Source organism: Podarcis vaucheri (assembly GCF_965113315.1).
Source record: "Podarcis vaucheri genome assembly, chromosome: 9".
Taxonomy (NCBI): Eukaryota; Metazoa; Chordata; class Lepidosauria; order Squamata; family Lacertidae; genus Podarcis; species Podarcis vaucheri.
In genome coordinates, this window is record NC_138767.1 from 54,002,905 (window position 1) to 54,022,653 (window position 19,749).

Consider the following 19,749-nt stretch of genomic DNA (forward strand, 5'->3'; position numbering starts at 1 on the left):
TATTTTCTGATAAATTAAGATTGTGAGATATTCTGCGGGATCCTGCCCTAGACAATTTGTAAGCATTGTGTGACCTCTTCCTCCTACTCATTGCATCTGTTGGGTTTCCTAATCTAAAAATACCCAAGTTTTTCCTTGCAGGTGCAAAGAGCTAGACTCTTGAGAATGATTACCTATTACATATTACACACTAGTGCTTGATTTTGCATCTGCTAACGATCAGTATTGAATTAAAGGCACACACAGTTTCAAGGAGCTGTCCATTCAGATCATGTATTTTTCAATCGGGTAAGGCTTGGGAGATGATAAAACCCATGCAAGAAATGTTGCTTGTCTGATCAAAATTCCTAAGAAGCACACCAGATTCACTTTGAAGTTTGCTTTAGGCAGAATGCAGTGACAACTTAAGGAAACCCCCCGAGAAATATAGATAATCTTCTTTTTAAATTCACTCAGAATTCCTTGTGAGGTTTGCTTGAGGAACGCCCCAAACCCATTTTTGTTCTATTTTGGTGTTTTATCTTTGAGAGTTGGTAGCAGCACTAGATGGGGCTGAATTTTAGCTCATTGACTCCTCTGAAGTCCTATTGTTGATGAAGGAACAGAGTCCAATGAAGTGTTAGAAGCTATAGAAATGGCTGTAATGTGATTTCTGATACAGTATCACTTTCTCTGCTTGGAGTTCTCAACTGATATAACCACAAGAGTGAAAAAATTCAATTAATGTCAACTGAAGTGATGCATTCTATGATATGGACACCAGTCAACAAGTAGCTGGATTAAGACCAACAGGGCATTCTACATAGGTCACCAAGCAATGTTGAAATAATAAAGGAGAAGAGCACATTCATTACTGAGTCAAGAGAATTCAAAGCAATGACTTAGAGGTGAATGACTTCATATACTTGTTCCATCTCACTAAACTATACAGTCTCTTCCTCCACTCTTTCTCATTATATTTTTGACATTTTGTAGATTGATCTTGGTTCCAGACTAGTAGTTTGTAGCTCCAGGCTGGTGAGACAAGACTTAACTAAGATATGGGACATAAATGTGAGCAATATATGAGGAAATTCAGAAGGTGTAGGGGCTGAGGTTGTTGTTGAAATGAAATAGCTTTCAGTTTCCTATCCTGATACAGTGGTACCTCTGGTTATGAACTTAATTCATTCCGGAGATCCGTTATTAAGCTGAAACCATTCTTATCCTGAGGCGCGCTTTCACTAATGGGGCCTCCCACTGTGCGCACACTTCCAGCGCACGATTTCTGTTCACATCATGGGGCTAAGTTTGCAACCAGGAGCAGCTACTTCCAGGTTCACAGAGCCAGAACCTGAAGCGTTCAGAACCAGAGGTACCACTGTATCTGAAAGGATCCTGACCTGGTGCAAATTTAACACTTTCCCTTTAAAAATGGCATTTTCTGAGTGCATAAACCAGCCAAAGTTTGTCATAGACATGGCTAAGTTGAAAAAGCATAGCACTCACCATAGCATCCACAATTTTTGAAGGATGCTTTGAAAGTACATGAAAGTGGTTACAAAGTGAGGATACCGCAGAGGGAAGGTTATTGGCATTCCAATTGGCTAAGATCAGCCATGTGACCAATGCAGTGCTATGAGCCCTGCAGTATAATTCGGCATAGGACTGGGGTGGAAATTGCTGTCAGATGAGGAAGAAGAGGAGGACGGCATGGATGATGCTATCAACAAGGCACAGCCTGAGAGAGAGGAAGCATCCCCTGCTAATTTGCTTTTAGAGAGTAGGGAGATGAGATGGGGGCTTTTAGAAAACAATGAAAAGTGGATTCAGAACCTGAATCCTGAACTTAAGCTTGGAAAAATAAGAAAAGGGAAATAACCAACATGGACAGTTTCATCCATCCCTAATCAAGGAAGATTACAAAAAAAGGAACACCCAAAAATATTTTGTTATTAATGCTGCCCAGCAAAGCATTGCTATACAAGAAGGTTTTCCAAGTCCTTTGGTTGTGCTCACACACTATTGAATTATATTGCCTGATTGGCTGCTTTGTACATTTCAATGGGGTTATTGGGTAGCTGATAGTCACAGCCATTTCCCCCCTAATCTTCCTTCGTTTGGAGCCTTTTCTTTATACTTGACAAAAGAATGGCAAATATGAAATGCCACTTCCATATCTCTTTAGAGATCAGGGTAGTAGCAAAGGGCTGAAATAGAAATAACATTGGTCTCTGTGCGGAGGTGCTCTGCTGTGTATTTGCAACAAATCCAATATGTATTCTTGGTTTTGAATTATTTACTCAGCTGTAATTGAGAATGTGTCTTTCTCTGGCATCTTCCAACCACACACATGGCTAAAGTCTGTTTATTTACATTCTGTGCGGCAACACTGGTTTCCTCTGAATCTAATGACACAGACTTGTCATTCCCATGAGCGACGTCCTGTTTATGTGGCTTTTAGACGTGCTGCTTCATCACCCCTTTCTATCAACTCCTTTTTTAGCCCCCTGGTTGGCAACCTTATTATTTCTAAGGCAGGGGCCATCTTTTGAATCGAACAAGGATTCAAGGGCCAGTAGCATATTATGAATCTGACATTTACTCCTCTCCAGTGAAGACAGTAATGGTCAGAGTGTTTCTTGTTATGCGCTGCAGCTGCTCAGGCTCCTGCACAAGCCAAAACGTAAAAGCTTGATGAGCACATTGACTAAAGAACATTGTTTTTGACATGTGTGGGAGAGAGACCCTGTCTGTGTCTTAGCTCATGCAGGTGAAAGCAGCTGGGAGTGTAATAAGATGTTTGCAGGAGATCTGGACTGGTGCTTATGCTAGAGAATGTAGATGAAGCCCACAAGAGGACTGGGAAGGCTCTGGGTTGTGAGTCGAGGCCCCACCCCTGCTTGGAGATAAAATACGACACATGATCACAAGTATTTAGGTTAATGGACTAAAAAAGGCCACAACTTTATTGGTGACTGCATGTGAGTGTTATTGGCTTAGGCATTGGATTGAAAAGTCTATACTTGACTCCTGCCTGCTCTGCCGGGAGTCACGCAAGGGTTAACTACCTGTAGGGGGAGCTTGTTGATGCAAAACAACTGGAAGCTTTCCCCTAGAGTCACCGGGGGTCATGCCATGGCCCTAGCCACCACCTGGGCATCGGACAGGAACCACGACCGCCGGATTCCTTTAAAGGAATACCCTTAAATGGGAGGGGTAGGTGATGGCCACAACCTCCCCTCCGACCCACAATGCATTTTCCAATGCCTAACCGCCAAACCTTACAACGTTGTGACGATTTTCTATGAGGTAGGTGAAAAACCAAGTGCCTGGTGCCAATCTGCCAACTGGAAAAATTCCTACCAGGCCCCTTGGACAACCAAGGCGACCAACCGAAGTCCATAGCAAGGTCAGGAGCAAAACCTAAAGGGAGGGTGGGCGGGTGATCCGAGGAAGCCAGGAACAAGAAGAAGGAGCCTGTGAGCCCACAGCTGTTTTAAACAGCAAAACCACGCCTCCCCAGCCGGATTGGCCAGCCAGGGGGCGTGATGCGGGCACAGGGCTCAGTGCCGCAGGGGGCTTGGTTATGCTCCCCTGCGAGCGTGCGAAGTGGTTCCTGCTCACAACACCTCCCCTCCATTAAGAGGAGAGGCCTTGCTAGCGGTTGATCCCATGATCAACCTTTTAAAAGGTCAGAATGGAAGGGAAATAATGAGCAATCTCAATCAAATGTCATATACTTATTTACATTTTACTTCCCCATTTATATTGCTTTTGATTTCTGCTATGAGGTTCTCCACTCCCATCACAGAATGGACTGAACATTTGGATACTGGCTGTTATTTAAGGAAACTGATTGTGCATGCAAGTGTTGCACAGTGTGGACAAAATATGTTTCTGCATCTTTTAAAGAATATAAGCAGCTGCATTAACAGGAAATATCATTCTCCTTAAATGGCAGTGTCTTGAAGACTTTCAGGCAATGATCCATTCAGCCAATGTGAGGTCCATTAAATAGGACACCAAGGAGACTGAATCTGGGGCCACTTTATGGAAAGAAATAGTGCTCTACCAGTGAACAATGTAAGGGTTCTGTTCAAAAGAGACTCACACCATGATATGTCTTCAGGAACCTTACCACAAATAAAGCCACCAGGCTCAAAATAGAGATGATGCAGGATTGGGAAACAATGCAGTCAAACATGCCTTGTCTTGAATCACACACCCATACTACAAACTAGTTGAACTCTACAGAGGTAGTGGACAACTTTGTCCTCTTCTCTGATCCCTGGCAAAGAACATCTTCATCAATTCAGCATGTGGTGGTTGTGGTGTCATCATTCCCAAAACATAGGAAGTTGGCTATCTCTGGTCTTAGTAACAGGAGAAAACCCCTGCTACTTATGCAACATTTCCATTGGAAACTACTGAATGCAGATAATTGTGTTTTGTCTGACACCACAGCATAAAGTGTGTCTAACAATGACAAACTAGTTCTAAGGTAAGACGAAACCTTCTCTCTCCTCAAGGTCACTGCTGGGACCAGCCACCAGCCCAAGCCAAATGTAGATTGTCACTTGGGGTTCAGCTGCTTTGAGGTCTCTTCAAGTCATGTATTTCTAAGACTGGCCAAATATAGATATCAAATGACTCACTACAAGATTCATGTCTCTCCCATGGTTGGCAACTGGATCAGAGAAGGAGAGAAGTAGTGATCTCCGGGAACTTGGGGCTTGGATTGGCCCAGTGCCCTGCAAACCATAATGCTAAATAATCTACACCATCAAGTACAAACAGAGACTGACATACCATTTCAATACCCTCTTTGTGGCAGACTCTGAAGTCAAATAAGGGGAGCAAAACGGTTAGGTATAGCTTTGAGGAAATGTGATTTATTTTTCAAGGGCTTGCCAGCTGATATTACCCTAGAGAGCATGAAATCAGGATATGGATGTGGATTCAGGTTATGGATTGAGAGCTAGTGTGGTGAAGTGGTTAGAGTGTTGGAGTAAAGCCTGAGAGGTCACAGTTGAAATCTCCTCTCAGCCATGAAGCTCACTAGGTGACCTTGGACCAGTCCCTGTCCCTCAGCCAAACCTATGTCAAAGAATTATTGTGAGGATAAGATGGTGAGGAGGAGCACCATATACATCATCTTGAGCTCCTTGGAGGAAAGGTGGGATATAAATATTACAGTAAAAACAAAAGCAAAACTAATCTATGCAATCACACATCTTCAGTAGGAAAAAATATCAGTTCAACTTCCACCAACTCTTGCATTTCCTGTTAGATTTTTAAAATAGTCCACAAATCAGTGTAACTTGAGATAGAAAGGGACTTTTTGGTTAGCAAAGGGGGAATTTAGGGAGTCAGGTGTGCTGTCCTCCCCATCTTGTGTTTGAGAGTATATCTCTTACATAAGATTTGTTATGGCCACTAGTCTACATTGTTTTTAAAAGGGCAGTAATTAACTCATTCCATTTATAAATCACTTCTCTCATCTTGAAGCAATTAACAATAATAACATGAAAAGTAAAAAAATAATTAAAAAATACATCAAGCAATTGACAATTCAAAACAAGTAAAACTATTCTGTATATAAAAGCGTAGATAAACGTAACCATGGCTATTAGTCCTGTAGGCTATGTTGAACTGTCAAGTGCAGGTGCACTGAATACCAATTGTTAGGGGCATCACTGAATTGAGATTATAGGCACCAGTGTCCCATGGGGGGGGGCAAGATGGTAGAAGTTCAGGTGCAGTTGAAGGAAGTGAATTATCTGGACCCATTTCAATCCAGATTTAGCTCTAGATTTGGCCACCAACATAGCTTTGATCACCCTGAGGCAAGTTTGGTTGTGTCTGTTGGGAAAGGGAGATCGGATGTACAACGTTGTAGATTCCCCTTGATCTCGTACTTATTCTCTAGTATGTGTGAATATAATTGTAGCCTGAACTGCAATCCTATACAAATTTAAAAGGGAGTAATTCCCTTGCAACACAGTGAAACTTACTTCTGAATGGGGCTGTTACGTCATCTAACCTAAGCAGTGTCCACCCCCCACCCCTTCCCTGCAACTTCCATCTCTTGTCATCTCATTTATTTATTTTAAAGTGACCTTGCAAGCAAGGATCTGTTCATTTTACATCCCTGAGTGCATTTTGGCTGCTTTTCTTAAGAATAAAGTGTGGCCATACTCAGCAGCACATGGAACTGTGTAATATTCAAAATCCTTTATTAGGCATACGGAACTGTGTATTCCAGCAGTTTTTAATGAGCAGCTTCTAATTACAGTAATTAATTGATATTTTTAGTTTTCCTCTCCCAATAAGTTTTTAACATGACAATGGCGTAGGAAAAAAAATGTTGTTGTTGTTGTTTAAAAAAGATGGGGTGGGGGATTCAACCACTAAATCACTCAGTTTGCATAAAGTCCAGGGTAGGGGAAATACACAGAGCAGTGGGAAATAGAATTCAAACTGCTCCTTCTTAAATTACTTCAGAAAGCAACTTGAATTTAAAGCTGATTAAGTTATCAAGCCTAACTAGTTGCTAATTTATTCCATCTCTGTTAGCTATCAGGCCTCACTTTCTGGAAAACAGAACATGATGATGAACAAGGAATGTATGCTATTTGTAAGCAGAGGTGTTTGTGACAGTTTCCCAGCAGATTCTTGCTTGAAAGATTTCATTTTTGTTAGGGGTGCTTGAGACATCCAGTAGCTGTTGGTAGGAGAGAATGCTGGTACTTACCTAACCTCCCACCCTACCTTACTTCCCATCAAGGATGTTGTTGCTGCTTACAGGGATGGTGACTGTGGGCAAGGCAGCAAGGTTGCCATTACGCAACTGCACCAGTGGAGGAAGGGAAAGCATTTTATATACTGTCCGATCTTAAGCACATTTGACCTAGAAGAAAGTCCTCTTAATTTCAGTGAACCTACTTCTAAGTAACTGTGGCTTGGCTGTCAGCTGCACAGAGCTATAATATTACCAATTACTGTCATCTGGCAAAATATTCTGATCAAATTAATATTAATTACTTAATATCTGCCAGTAATTTTGTGTAATCTCCCTCCAAAAACTAGACAAACATGATGCCAATTTAGAGGGAATCCAAAAGTTAGATATTGTATGTTGGAAATGTATTGAGAAAACATTAGACTTCTATGTTACTTCTAAATTAATTTCCAAAATGAATATATAATTCTCAGGAATGCTACCTTTGATCAAAACTGACTCTACATTGTCAAGAGACAATGGTTCTTTGCATATTGAAAAAGAAGATTCTATTTTTCTTTGAAAAGGTATTGACCTAGTTAGGCCCATCAATTTCAATGCATCTACTCATAGTAGAACTTAGTTAGATACTAGTCACTGTTTCCACACTGAAAGCTCAAGAACATGGTATAAACATCTAATTTCTTTGTGTTCTTCCAGGAATTTTGGTTAAATAGGACAGAGTCTTCTGTGCCATTATTAAATGATCAGTCATTACTGTCACAGTGGCTTAAGACAATCATTATCACCTCCTGTTCTTCCCCCACAAACTCATCCAAAGACAGATGTTAAAATAATTGTTCCACTTTTCAAGTTGGCTAAGGCAATGTTCCTGGTTTGGCAATGAGACAAACTTAAGTTATACAAAAGAGTGTGTGAGCGTCACAAAGGATTTCATGCAAGAAGCAAGCCATGTGATATAGCTTGGAGCAGATCACTCTGAACGTTATTTTTAACTGTATTTCAGGAGCAATGTGTAGATACGATCCAGCCACAGCTAACTCCATTTAATTCCACTGATTTCATGGGAGCAATTTAAGTGAATTTTTAACCTTCCCACTGAAACCTATGAGCCACAGTAGGGCTTAACCTGGGCTGGATTTGGCTTAAGGATGGATCAGTCTATTTCTGGTCATAAGTTCATTCTGTCCCATTTATCTGGGATCTTATTTTAAGTGAATGGAAATATATGTGTTGTATTTTATCCCAAAATACACATTTTAAAATGCATTTTGGTCCATTTTTTGAGCCAAGATCTGTATTGCAAAATTCTGATCCTGGGATTCGTCTGGGAGATGCAGGTGGAGTCATTTCAAATAAGATGTTTCTGTGAAAATGTCTGCTCCCTGCTGCTACTCTAATCTTGCACCAGCCCTTCATGTCATCCTGCCCATTGCTTTCCCAGTACCCAACTGAAAGCTTCTTATTTTATGTAGGGAAATTGATTTGTGCATGCAGAACCTGTCACATTAAGGTCAACTTGAGCAGAGAAGAGCACTTAGCATCACTGCTCATCAAACAACACAGCATGTAATCTGACAAAATTTAGGAGGAAACACATTTATATTTGCACATTCTTGAAAAAAATCTAAAATCTGTCTTCAATGATAAAAGAGAGCTCAGGCCATTGAGGTGTCCTGGCTTCCAGCCAAAACACACAGAGACACTTACTTGGAAGTAAGAAAGAGAGCTTTATTCTGGCAAGTAGTGGTACAGGTTTGGCAGCAGACAATGCCAAGAAGTCACAATTCAGGAGCTGTGTAAGAAGTTCAGAGCTGAATAGAAGCAACAAAGACGTCCCAACAAGTTTTTCCACCTTTCCTGCCATGCTTCTAAAGACAAGCCCTGATGTGCTCACTGACAAGACTCTGTCTCCTTGTGGGAATATTGCAAGCAACAGGGTGGGTTGGTTTGTTCCCATCTGTGTAGACTGAGCCTGGTTCTCGGCAACACCTCTCTATTCAGGTTCCTGTTCAGTTGCTATCACTTCCTGTTCAAAGCTATCCACAGCCTCTGCTGAGGCTTCCCACTCTACAGGAAAATTGGAGGGGAGAGGTGGCATCCCCTTTCCCCCTTCCAAAGTGACGGAAGTCAGGGTAGAAGGGGAAGATCCCCATCTTCCAACCTATGTCCAGATCAGTCCCATTCACCCTGTTTCCCCACCTCCACCCCTCTTATGTCCAAATCTGTCAATCCCAACCCAATCCCAACTGCTGGCAAGAAGTGCCAAACAATCATTAAAGATTATTCCAGAAGTTTGATTGCAGACCTGACATTTAAACTCTTGCAACTTTGGAAGAGCTGGAAATCATTTTGTTTCCAGATAACACTAATGTAGATTTGCTTCCTAAACTACACCTTTGTTCTTGGATTGTAGCTGACCTTCAGACAACAGCAGTTGGAGGTGGGGAGGGGGAGCTGCCACAACAAGTAAATGAATACTGAAAGCCACTTAGGGAGCTCATTTGTATTTCTTTTAGGTGATTGGGTGAAACGTTAATTTAAAATTGCAATTATTATTGCTGTAACCAGATTACTCGCTTGGTAGTAAAACTCTTCTGTCTACACTTCCGTAACTACTTTGCTTTAATGTAGCTGCTAATAGAATGCTGGATAATTGTTTTCACCCACAGATAGTGGGGCATTATTTATTTAGGGTATTCTTTGCATAATAGCAGAATGTTCTCCAAAGAGAAGTTTTGACTGAAAATTGGGGTGATTTGGGGGGCGTGAGGACTGAAAGCGAGCTCAGAACCATCATCTAGTTTACCTTATAACATCATCACTGTCTGTTTTGGGGATAAGGCTCAGCGTCGTGGACGACAACAGACTATCGTCCCTGAACCCTTTTCAGAATATAATGTTATAGCATCTACATAATGATGTTGCATCACTCAAAGAAGCTTCAGGGGAATGGTGGCCACAACCAGCATCATTTGGGCAGTGTGCTGCTGCCACTTCCAGCAAGCTTAAGCTGCCCCCATCACAATTCCCATTCTGTCCATCCTGAAAGATAACCAAAAGTACTCCCCCATTTTGCTGCTTGTGAATGGTGCAGCAAATATGGAGGGGTAAATTTGGCTTGGTCCATTAGGTCCTATTAGTAGATGAGATGAAGGAAGGGACCATCTAAGGCAGTGATGGCCAAACTTGGCCCTCCAGCTGTTTGGGGGCTACAACTCCCATCATCCCTAGCTAACAGGACCAGTGGTCAGGGATGATGGTAATTGTAGTCCCCAAACAGCTGGAGGGCCAAGTTTGGCCATCACTGATCTAAGGCCTACTTCACTCAAACTTGGGCAGCTTGGGCAGCCATGCATGAGACATAGCTTCTATTTGGTTCAAGAATGGGAAACCTTTTTCAACCCAAGAACCAGATTCTCATACGGCAGCCTTTTGAGATCCACATGCAAGTGATGAGCACAACCAGAGCCAAAAAAAGTGGGTGAGGCAGCAGGTGTGACTTTTACCTTTCCACAGTAAGCTACTTTCCAGCCGTACAAAAGCCAGAGCTTTCTACACACCCATCTCTCCATCCAGGTCCACAAGAAGCATAATTACAGTTCAATGACACATTCTTATCTGGCAAAAGCACTCAAGGCGGGCATGGAGCAGGGAGGTTGAGGGGTATGGCCTATTTTGAGTACCCAGGCCCAGATAAATATAGTGGTACCTCAGGTTAAGAACTTAATTCATTCCGGAGGTCCGTTCTTAACCTGAAACTGTTCTTAACATGAGGTACCACTTTAGCTAATGGGGCCTCCCACTGCCACCACACGGCAGCCATGCAATTTCTGTTCTCATCATGAAGCAAAGTTCTTAACCCGAGGTACTATTTCTGTAACCTGGAATCTGTAACCTGAAGTGTCTGTAACCCGAGGTACCACTGTAGCCCCAAGGATTACATTTGGCTATTGGGCCTGAGGTTCTCTACACATGATGTGAAGCTGTCCACCTGAATCTGGGCATTTAAAATCGGGCAGCTCCTCAGATAAATGGTTTCATGCTTCAATACCGTTTAGGATCTCAGAACCACACCAGAGAATGGTCTATGTTCCTTCAAAGCAGATCCAAACACTTGTTTTGAAGCACTTCCAGAATGGCATCACTCTGAAAGTAATATCCAGTGCCAACCTAGCACTGAGGGATAGCCTCTTTAAACTACCTCCACATAACTTCTGCAGGCAGCGAATCATCTTGATTGTGTACTGCCTTGCCAAGTAAATCAGCCCAATTGTTTCAGCTTATGTGGCAGTCGCATTGCATGATCCTGTCCCGATTGTGGTGGTGAAGAACAGAACAAGGAAGATCTTTCTGCTTTCATTGGTTAGCATGGCTGAGTGAAGAAATTGTCCTTAAACTCAGCAAGGGTGCCAAGTTAGGACAGCACTTCACGGTAGCTCTTCACAGCACAAGTCTAGTGCAATATATTATTTAATCCTCTTCTTTTAAGTAGCTGCTGGTATCTTGCCATCTGGAGTACACTTCAACATCAAGGACAAATTCATCTGCTCCCTGCCACAGATCAGCATAACTTATGACGGAATTCAATCGCCCACATTATACCAGTGCATGCTTCATTTGCTTTTGTCAAACTCCCTAGCAGCACATCAGAAAGAGGCATTTCAGAATGACATAGGGATGTAAAAAGAGCCCTGCTGGATTAAGCCAATGGCCTACCCAGCACCCTGTGCTCACAATGACCAGCCAGGATGCCTTTTGGAAGCCCAAAAGCAAATCCTGAGTGCAGCAGCACTCTGAACCATCCCTGGTGGAATCAATCCCTAAAGGGATTGGTGGTGGATAAATCTGGGAGCAGAAAGGAGAAAAGCAAATACAGTGGTACCTCGGGTTAAGTACTTAATTCGTTCCGGAGGTCCGTACTTAACCTGAAACTGTTCTTAACCTGAAGCACCACTTTAGCTAATGGGGCCTCCTGCTGCCGCCACATCGCCGGAGCACAATTTCTGTTCTCATCCTGGAGCAAAGTTCTTAACCCAAGGTACTATTTCTGGGTTAGCGGAGTCTGTAACCTGAAGCGTATGTAACCTGAAGTGTATGTAACCTGAAGTGTATGTAACTCAAGGTAGCACTGTAAAGCAAGCTCTATGTAGGAAGAACCACATCCACTTCTACAAAGGCCATGGAACCACATGTGGGTAGGCACCGATGTAAGTCATTTTGCTCAGTGAAAGTAAATGTGATCACCGCAAGGGTACAACAGAAAAAAGGCCGCATAATATAGTGATAGGCATACTCTCAAGGCTTTTAAGATACATTTTAGCTGGCTCTCCCCAGGAGATGGAGGAGGTTCACTGCTCTGGTTTTCATGCATAACATCCCAGGTCCAATTGTTGGCATATCCAAATAGGATTAGGATGAATCCTTCTTTCAAACCCTGGAGAGCTGCTGCCAGCGAGTATAGACAGTACTGAGATAGATGGCCCAAGGGTCTGATTCGGTATAAGGCAGCTTCCTATGTTGCACCTTCCCGCCATTTCAGAAGAAATGCTATGCAGCCATTCCCAAGCCAATTCAGCCTTTTTGTGAATGTGCAGATTTTACCGGCTTCTAGAGCTTTGCTAGTAACTGCTGTGTGTGAAATGCTTGTACGTGTTTGTGGCAATCACACAGGGTCCCCGGATGTTTCACCATCTATTGATCCCTGTGCCACCACTTTATTTCTCGCTGCCACCACCCAGGCCCTACCTGGTACAATACTGAATCCAGTCAGGGTTAAATTGGAACATAAACTTCTGTTTATTTATTGCAGTTTAACAAGCACGTGGTTTCATAAACGGCATCAATCATGGGGTGCCTATCCAGACCTATAACTTCCACTACCTGCTCTCACTCACTAAACCACCTCTCAGATATTTACTTGTCTTCCTAGCCCCTAACTGTTCCTGACTCAGTTTATTTTGCTACACTAACTCAACCTCCCCACAGACTCTATCCTACTCCAACCACCCACCCAACTCCCAATGAACTCCCTCCTCTGCCCCTCCCAGAACTGGTTTTATAGTCCCTCTGACTCCACCCCCTGGGTTCTGATTGGGTAACCTGTTTAACTATTTCACCTCCAGCACTCTCATATGTTAACGTCACAGTGTTTAAGCACACAAAGGTTGAGGCCAACTACCGTATTTTTCGCACTATAGGACGCACTTTTTCCCCTCCAAAAATGAAGGGGAAATGTGTGTGCGTCCTATGGTGCGAATGCAGGCTTTTGCTGAAGCCTGGAGAGCGAGAGGGGTCCGTGCGCACCAACCCCTCTCGCTCTCCAGGCTTCAGGAAGCTATCCCAAGTCTTGCAAGCCCGGCGGGATGTCCCGCGGGCTCGCAAGGCTTGCGGGCAGCAGCCTGCACCCAAAAGCTGGGGACAGCGGGGAGGCGCAGAGCCGCCACCCCGCTATTCCCCGACCTGATCTGGAGGCTGGCGGGGGGAGAAGCAAGCCTGCTTCTCCCCCCCACCATCCCCACAACCTCCAGATCAGGTCGGGGGAAAGCGGGATGGCGGCGCTCCGCCATCCCGCTATTCCCCGACCTGATCTGGAGGCTGGGGGAGGGAGAAGCAAGCCTGCTTCTCCCCCCCACCATCCCCACAACCTCCAGATCAGGTCGGGGAAAAGCGGGATGGCGGCGCTCCGCCATCCCGCTATTCCCCGACCTGATCTGGAGGCTGGGGGAGGGAGAAGCAAGCCTGCTTCTCCCCCCACCATCCCCACAACCTCCAGATCAGGTCGGGGAAAAGCGGGATGGCGGCGCTCCGCCATCCCGCTATTCCCTGACCTGATCTGGAGGCTGGGGGAGGGAGAAGCAAGCCTGCTTCTCCCCCCCACCATCCCCACAACCTCCAGATCAGGTCGGGGAAAAGCGGGATGGCGGCGCTCTGCCATCCCGCTATTCCCCGACCTGATCTGGAGGCTGGGGGGGGGAGCCTCCAGGCTTCAGGAGAGCCCCACCGCCAGCCCCACAAGCTCGGGGGACAGCGGGAGAGGCGCAGCGCGCCCTTCCCGCTGTCCCCCGACTTGTCCAGAAGGCTGGCGGGGGGAGAAGCCTGCTCCTCCCCGTCGCCAGCCCCGCAAACTCGGGGGACAGCGGGAGAGGCGCAGCGCGCCTTTGCCGCTGTCCCCCGACTTGTCTAGAAGGCTGGCGGGGGGAGAAGCCTGCTCCTCCCCGTCGCCAGCCCCGCAAACTCGGGGGACAGCGGGAGAGGCGCAGCGCGCCTTTGCCGCTGTCCCCCGACTTGTCTAGAAGACTGGCGGGGGGAGAAGCCTGCTCCTCCCCATCGCCAGCCCCGCAAACTCGGGGGACAGCGGGAGAGGCGCAGCGCGCCTTTGCCGCTGTACCCCGACTTGTCTAGAAGGCTGGCGGGGGAAGAAGCCTGCTCCTCCCCGTCGCCAGCCCTGCAAACTCGGGGGACAGCGGGAGAGGCGCAGCGCGCCATCCCGCTGTCTCCCGACATGGTTTGGAGGCTGGCGGAAGGCTTCCTCCTCCCCCAGCCCCGCAAGTTCCCAGAGCGATGCCAAAGCTGCGCGCAGCTTCGGCATGGCTCTGGGTCCCGTTCTGGGGGAGGGGGAAGCTCGGGCTTCCCCGCCCCAGCCCCGCGCCTGGCGGGGGGGGGATAATTTTTTTTTGCCTTTATTCCCCCCCCCCCAAATCTAGGTGCGTCCTATGGACCGGTGCGTCCAATAGTCCGAAAAATACGGTAAGTGTACAACTGTGCAAAGCACTGAAAGCTGGAGGGGGAAAAAAACAGTGCAGAAGTGTGCAAGCATTGCAAAAGTGCAGAATAATATTCCACAAGTGTCAAGAGTCTTAATGAGAATGATTCCTACTACGTAAAATTAACATGCATGCTTGCAAAACAGATAAAAAAGCACAGGCAATCCCCATGATGCAATGATTTTTCCTCCAAAACTTGGTGCACAGACGTCTCTTAATTTAGAAAATCATCTTTCAAAGTGAATCTCCCGGAAGGGTTAACATAGCTCATGTGATTTGTTTGAAGGTGAAAGAGAGTGTCGTTTGTGAAACTCGTGAGCACTTCAAAGTCACAACAGGGCTTGATATTTTAGTGCCCCCTTCCAGCTCCTGGCTCATAGTTGACAATTAGCTGAGATTAATTAAATCGAGGGTATGATTCCAAGTTCCAGCAGTTTGCCATCAGGATTTAAAACTTGAAAGTAAAGAAAATCTGGCAAAGGCAAGAGCACTCCCCACTGTCTACTTTGTGTGGGGAAATCAGATTTTAATAACAATCTGTACAACTCTTAAAATGCACATGCTGAGCCAAAATTCTTTTCCTCCATTACATTATGTATATAAATTATTGTAGAAGACTGGGAATTCACCTTCTAGGTCCAATCTACATGTTGCATGGAAATCTGCATAAATCAGGCTACAATCTGAAATGCTCTTCCCAAGAAGTATGCATCATTGAACTCAAAACTCTCCTGACAATTAAAAAGGGGAAAAGCAAAGCAGCATTGGAGGCTGCCATTGGGAGTGTAGAAATGGCTGGGGATTGTCTGCTCATTTTACCTTTTCTGGCTATTTGTCCCAGTCAAAGCGACTGCTTCTCACTGGAATAAAATTGAGAGGGGTCCTTATGTACTGTGGAGTTCTGAATAACCTGTTCTAGTTTCCAGCATGGAACCAAGCACTGGGAATACTCTGCTATTCCACTAAAAGCAACTTAATCATCAGAATTAAAAACAGAGTAGTTGGTTTGGATTAAAAAGAAAGAAAGAATATATACAGCAAATATTACCTATAATATAGTGACTAAAATGTTGACACTAAGTACTTTTGTTATGTCTCTCTCTCTCTCTCTCTGCATCAATATAAACTCATTTATATTTACATTACACAAACTTTTTTTTTAAAAAAAAGAAATAATGATTAACAGTGCTTGCTGTCCATGCCCAGGTTGCTACAGCGTTCACTTTGTTTTTCCTTTATATACTTGTATAAAATGTGAAAGTTCAGAATGATTGTTGTTGTTTTAGTCATTTAGTCGTGTCCGACTCTTCATGACCCCATGGACCAGAGCACGCCAGGCACTCCTGTCTTCCACTGCCTCCCGCAGTTTGGTCAAACTCATGCTGGTAGCTTCGAGAACACTATCCAGCCATCTCGTCCACTGTCGTTCCTTTCTCCTTGTGCCCTCCATCTTTCCAAACATCAGGGTCTTTTCCAGGAAGTCTTCTCTTCTCATGAGGTGGCCAAAATATTGGAGCCTCAGCTTCAGGATCTGTCCTTCCAGTGAGCACTCAGGGCTGATTTCCTTCAGAATGGATAGGTTTGATCTTCTTGAAGTCCATGGGACTCTCAAGAGTCTCCTCCAGCACCATAATTCAAAAGCATCAATTCTTCGGCAATCAGCCTTCTTTACGGTCCAGCTTTCACTTCCATACAACAGTACTGGGAAAACCATAGCTTTTACTATATGGACCTTTGTTGGCAAGGTGATGTCTCTGCTTTTTAAGATGCTGTCAAGGTTTGTCATTGCTTTTCTCCCAAGAAGCAGGCATCTTTTAATTTCGTGGCTGCTGTCCCCATCTCCCCAATTTTGAACCTATCAGTTGTTCCATATCCAGTTCTAACTGTAGCTTCTTGTCCCACATAGAGATTTCTCAGGAGACAGATGAGGTGATCAGGCACTCCCATTTCTTTAAGAACTTGCCATAGTTTGCTGTGGTCGACACAGTCAAAGGCTTTTGCATAGTCAATGAAGCAGAAATAGATGTCTTTCTGGAACTCTCTAGCTTTCAGAATGATACAACACTGCAAAAATGTGAGCTGATTTTCAGTGTATAGTGAATTTCATTATGATTGTGTGGTGTTTCACAATATACGGAAAGAGTCTTGAATTCACACATTGAGGCACTTCTCTGGTAGGGTTGCCATAATCTGGGTTACAGAAACCCGGACAACCCCCATCTCCATCCCCTGCCCCCTCCCTGTCGCTGGCCCTTCCTCGCCCACCCCCTATCCTCCCTCCCCCATCCTATCTAACCAATCTTTCTCCAGTCCTCCTCTTCCTCAGCCCTCCAGGAATGTTGGGAGAAGTGGCACAGCAGGGCACTCTGGGCACCTGCTCTTCGCTGCTGCTCTCGAGGCGGTGCAAACCAGGTGCTGCCTTCTGAGAGTTGTGGAGCTTATTTAAAAGGAGGTTGACATACCTCCAGGTTTCCTGGACTTTTGAGCCATTTCCAGAAATTCCTCCCAGACACTATTTCAGTTGGACGAATCCAGACATATGGCAGCCCTATTCTCTGGAGTGTTTTGTGACATGCTAAAAAAGGGAGCGGGTGAGACGAAGCATCTGAAAGCCACAGCAAATGACACATGCATTAAATCCTGGATTAATTTTAGATATTTTCCAGCTTACATTGGGCTTGGAATACGGGGCCACTTGAACCCATGGAATGATAAAAGCATAGAAAGGAGGAAATCCTTCTTCAATAGCAAAGTGCAAGAAAGTCCTTATGGGAAGCTCAAAATAAGTAATATATAGAAAAATGTATGAGAATGTTTCTTTTGGTCACTTGCTTCTACATGCAGAGGGAAGTCCTTCTTTATGACTTCTAGTTGGTGCTGCAGAATGATGCTGAGACTGGTGCTGAGACTAAGGCACCAGGTTCAAGCTAGTGATCCTTCAGATAAGGTACAATGTACTCCACTCACTGTCCATTCCAAAAAGATACATGCACTATACTGATGTTGCACTGTGTAGGTTCCCCACCCCAAAACAGTGGATCAGTCTGAGGCAGAGGGATGAGTCTGTTGCCCCTGGCCTTTTAGATTTTCCATTATTTGAGTAATATGTTTTCAGTAACCATTCCGGTTCTTATTACAGGCATAATCAGGAGAACAGATTAATTTTCTGTCATTTCCCTGTCCTTGTTATAATCCTTGATCACTGAATAAGACATTAAACTTTTCATATACATTATATTATGCAACTGCTGCACTGCATTAATCTTTTAAATATTCTCTATTTTAGTTGGCTGGCAATTTTATCCCTTCTGAAACTTTCCTAGGGTGATAGAAAAAAAAGGGGGGGCTAAATATAGCCAGGCCCATTAAATTACAGAAAAGCGACAAGGTCAAAGAAGTGTATTGATGTGTTTCGTAAAATGCTGTGGAAAATATGTCATGCTGACCTGTAAGAGATTAACACATGGAAGGAGGCTTCCATGGATGTACTGGGAACTGGAAGCATAAATCTGGGGGATATCTACATTCCACTGTTTCTAATAGCATGTGCATTTGGCTGTGTCTCAAATGCAACCTCTCCCATACATATTTCAATGCCAATGGAGATGCTGATCTGAATGCACAGGGACGCGGGTGGTGCGGTGATGTAAACCACTGAGCTTCTGGGCTTGCTGATCGGAAGGTCAGCGGTTCGAATCCCTGCGACGGGGTGCGCTCACGTTGCACGGTCCCAGCTCCTGCCAACCTAGCAGTTCAAAAGCACATCAAAGTGCAAGTAGATAAATAGGTACCACTCCAGTGGGAAGGTAAACGGCATTTCCGTATGCTGCTCTGGTTGCACCAGAAGCGGCTTAGTCATGCTGGCCACATGACCCAGAAAAACTGTCTGCAGACAAATGCTGGCTCCCTCGGCCAGTAAAGCGAGATGAGTGCTGCAACCCCAGAGTTGTCTGCGACTGGACTTAATTGGACTTAATTTTTAATAATTTCTTTTAAAGGTGATCAGAGGAATTCATGATCAGAGGAAGTGATGGAGTGAGAAAAGGAAAGATAAGATTTGTCCTGATCTGTCGGTAGCTGGCATCCACAAGGGACAAGAGCGGGACAGACTGGTATTTGGAGCACCACAGACAGCACCTAATGAGCAACTTGCTCCAACAAAGGCTGACGGTGAACTGATGCCTTATGAATCTCTGCCCACAGACCACCCCTCCTAAGCCGCACCCTTTGCTTGGAAAGTGTTCATTAGTTTGTATATACCTTAAAGGGCCAATCCCCTGGCCTAAAGATGGATTATTCTACTTACTGTGCCTTGGCAGCTGGCACACTCCCTACCTGGCTGAGCAGATGCAGTAGAGACCTTCAATGCTCAGGGGGGAAACTCAGGGGGAACTCAAAACTCAGGGGGAAGTCCTTGTGAAGGTCCTGGCTCTGAATTTGTGTGCTTTGGTTCTGTGGACATCTGGCTGTCAACTCCAGGCTCAGTGGGACTACAAGCCTCAGGTTCAGAGTAGGGAAACTGGTTGCATTCTTCAGCCAGTAGCCAAGCAGCCAGCTCATGCTGCTCCTCTGACTCTGAGTTCTGAAGTGATAGCAAAATGAAAGGTGCTGATGAAACGCTCTCCCTTCAAATTAATCCCCAGATGTTGGAGTTCCAAATCACATAACCTACTTTCTGAAGCACTAGTGTTGCATTTTATTTGCTATTCATCTTTTTGTGTCTGTCTGTGTGTGTGAAAAAAAATATTTCTGGACTTTGTTAAGATCGCAAGGCATGCACAGTTCACAACAGTTTCTCCTTCTCTCACATCTAGGCTACTGATATGTTCCAGCATACATGATCCTCATTGACTAACTCTCAGCTCCCTCCCCCAAAAGGAATAATACCAGGATTAGTTTTTGAACTGTGATTTAATCAATGTTCAGATGCATTAGAGTGTATCAGTAGTGTGTAAGAACAGAGAAATCAATTTGGAAAGACATACAGTCATACCTTGGGTTACAGACGCTTCAAGTTGTGTTTTTTTTTTGGGTTACGGACTGCTGGAACGGGTTACTTCCAGGTTCCGGCAGTCACACAGGCGCAGAAGTGCTAAATCGCACTTTGCGCATGCGCAGAAGTGCCGAATCGCAACCTGCCACATGCACAGATGCACCTCTGCTCATTGAGAATGCTGTGGGTTGTGAACGTGCCTGCCGCACGGATCATGTTTGCAACATGAGTGTCCACTGTACACCACTTCTGAAATAGATTTTAGA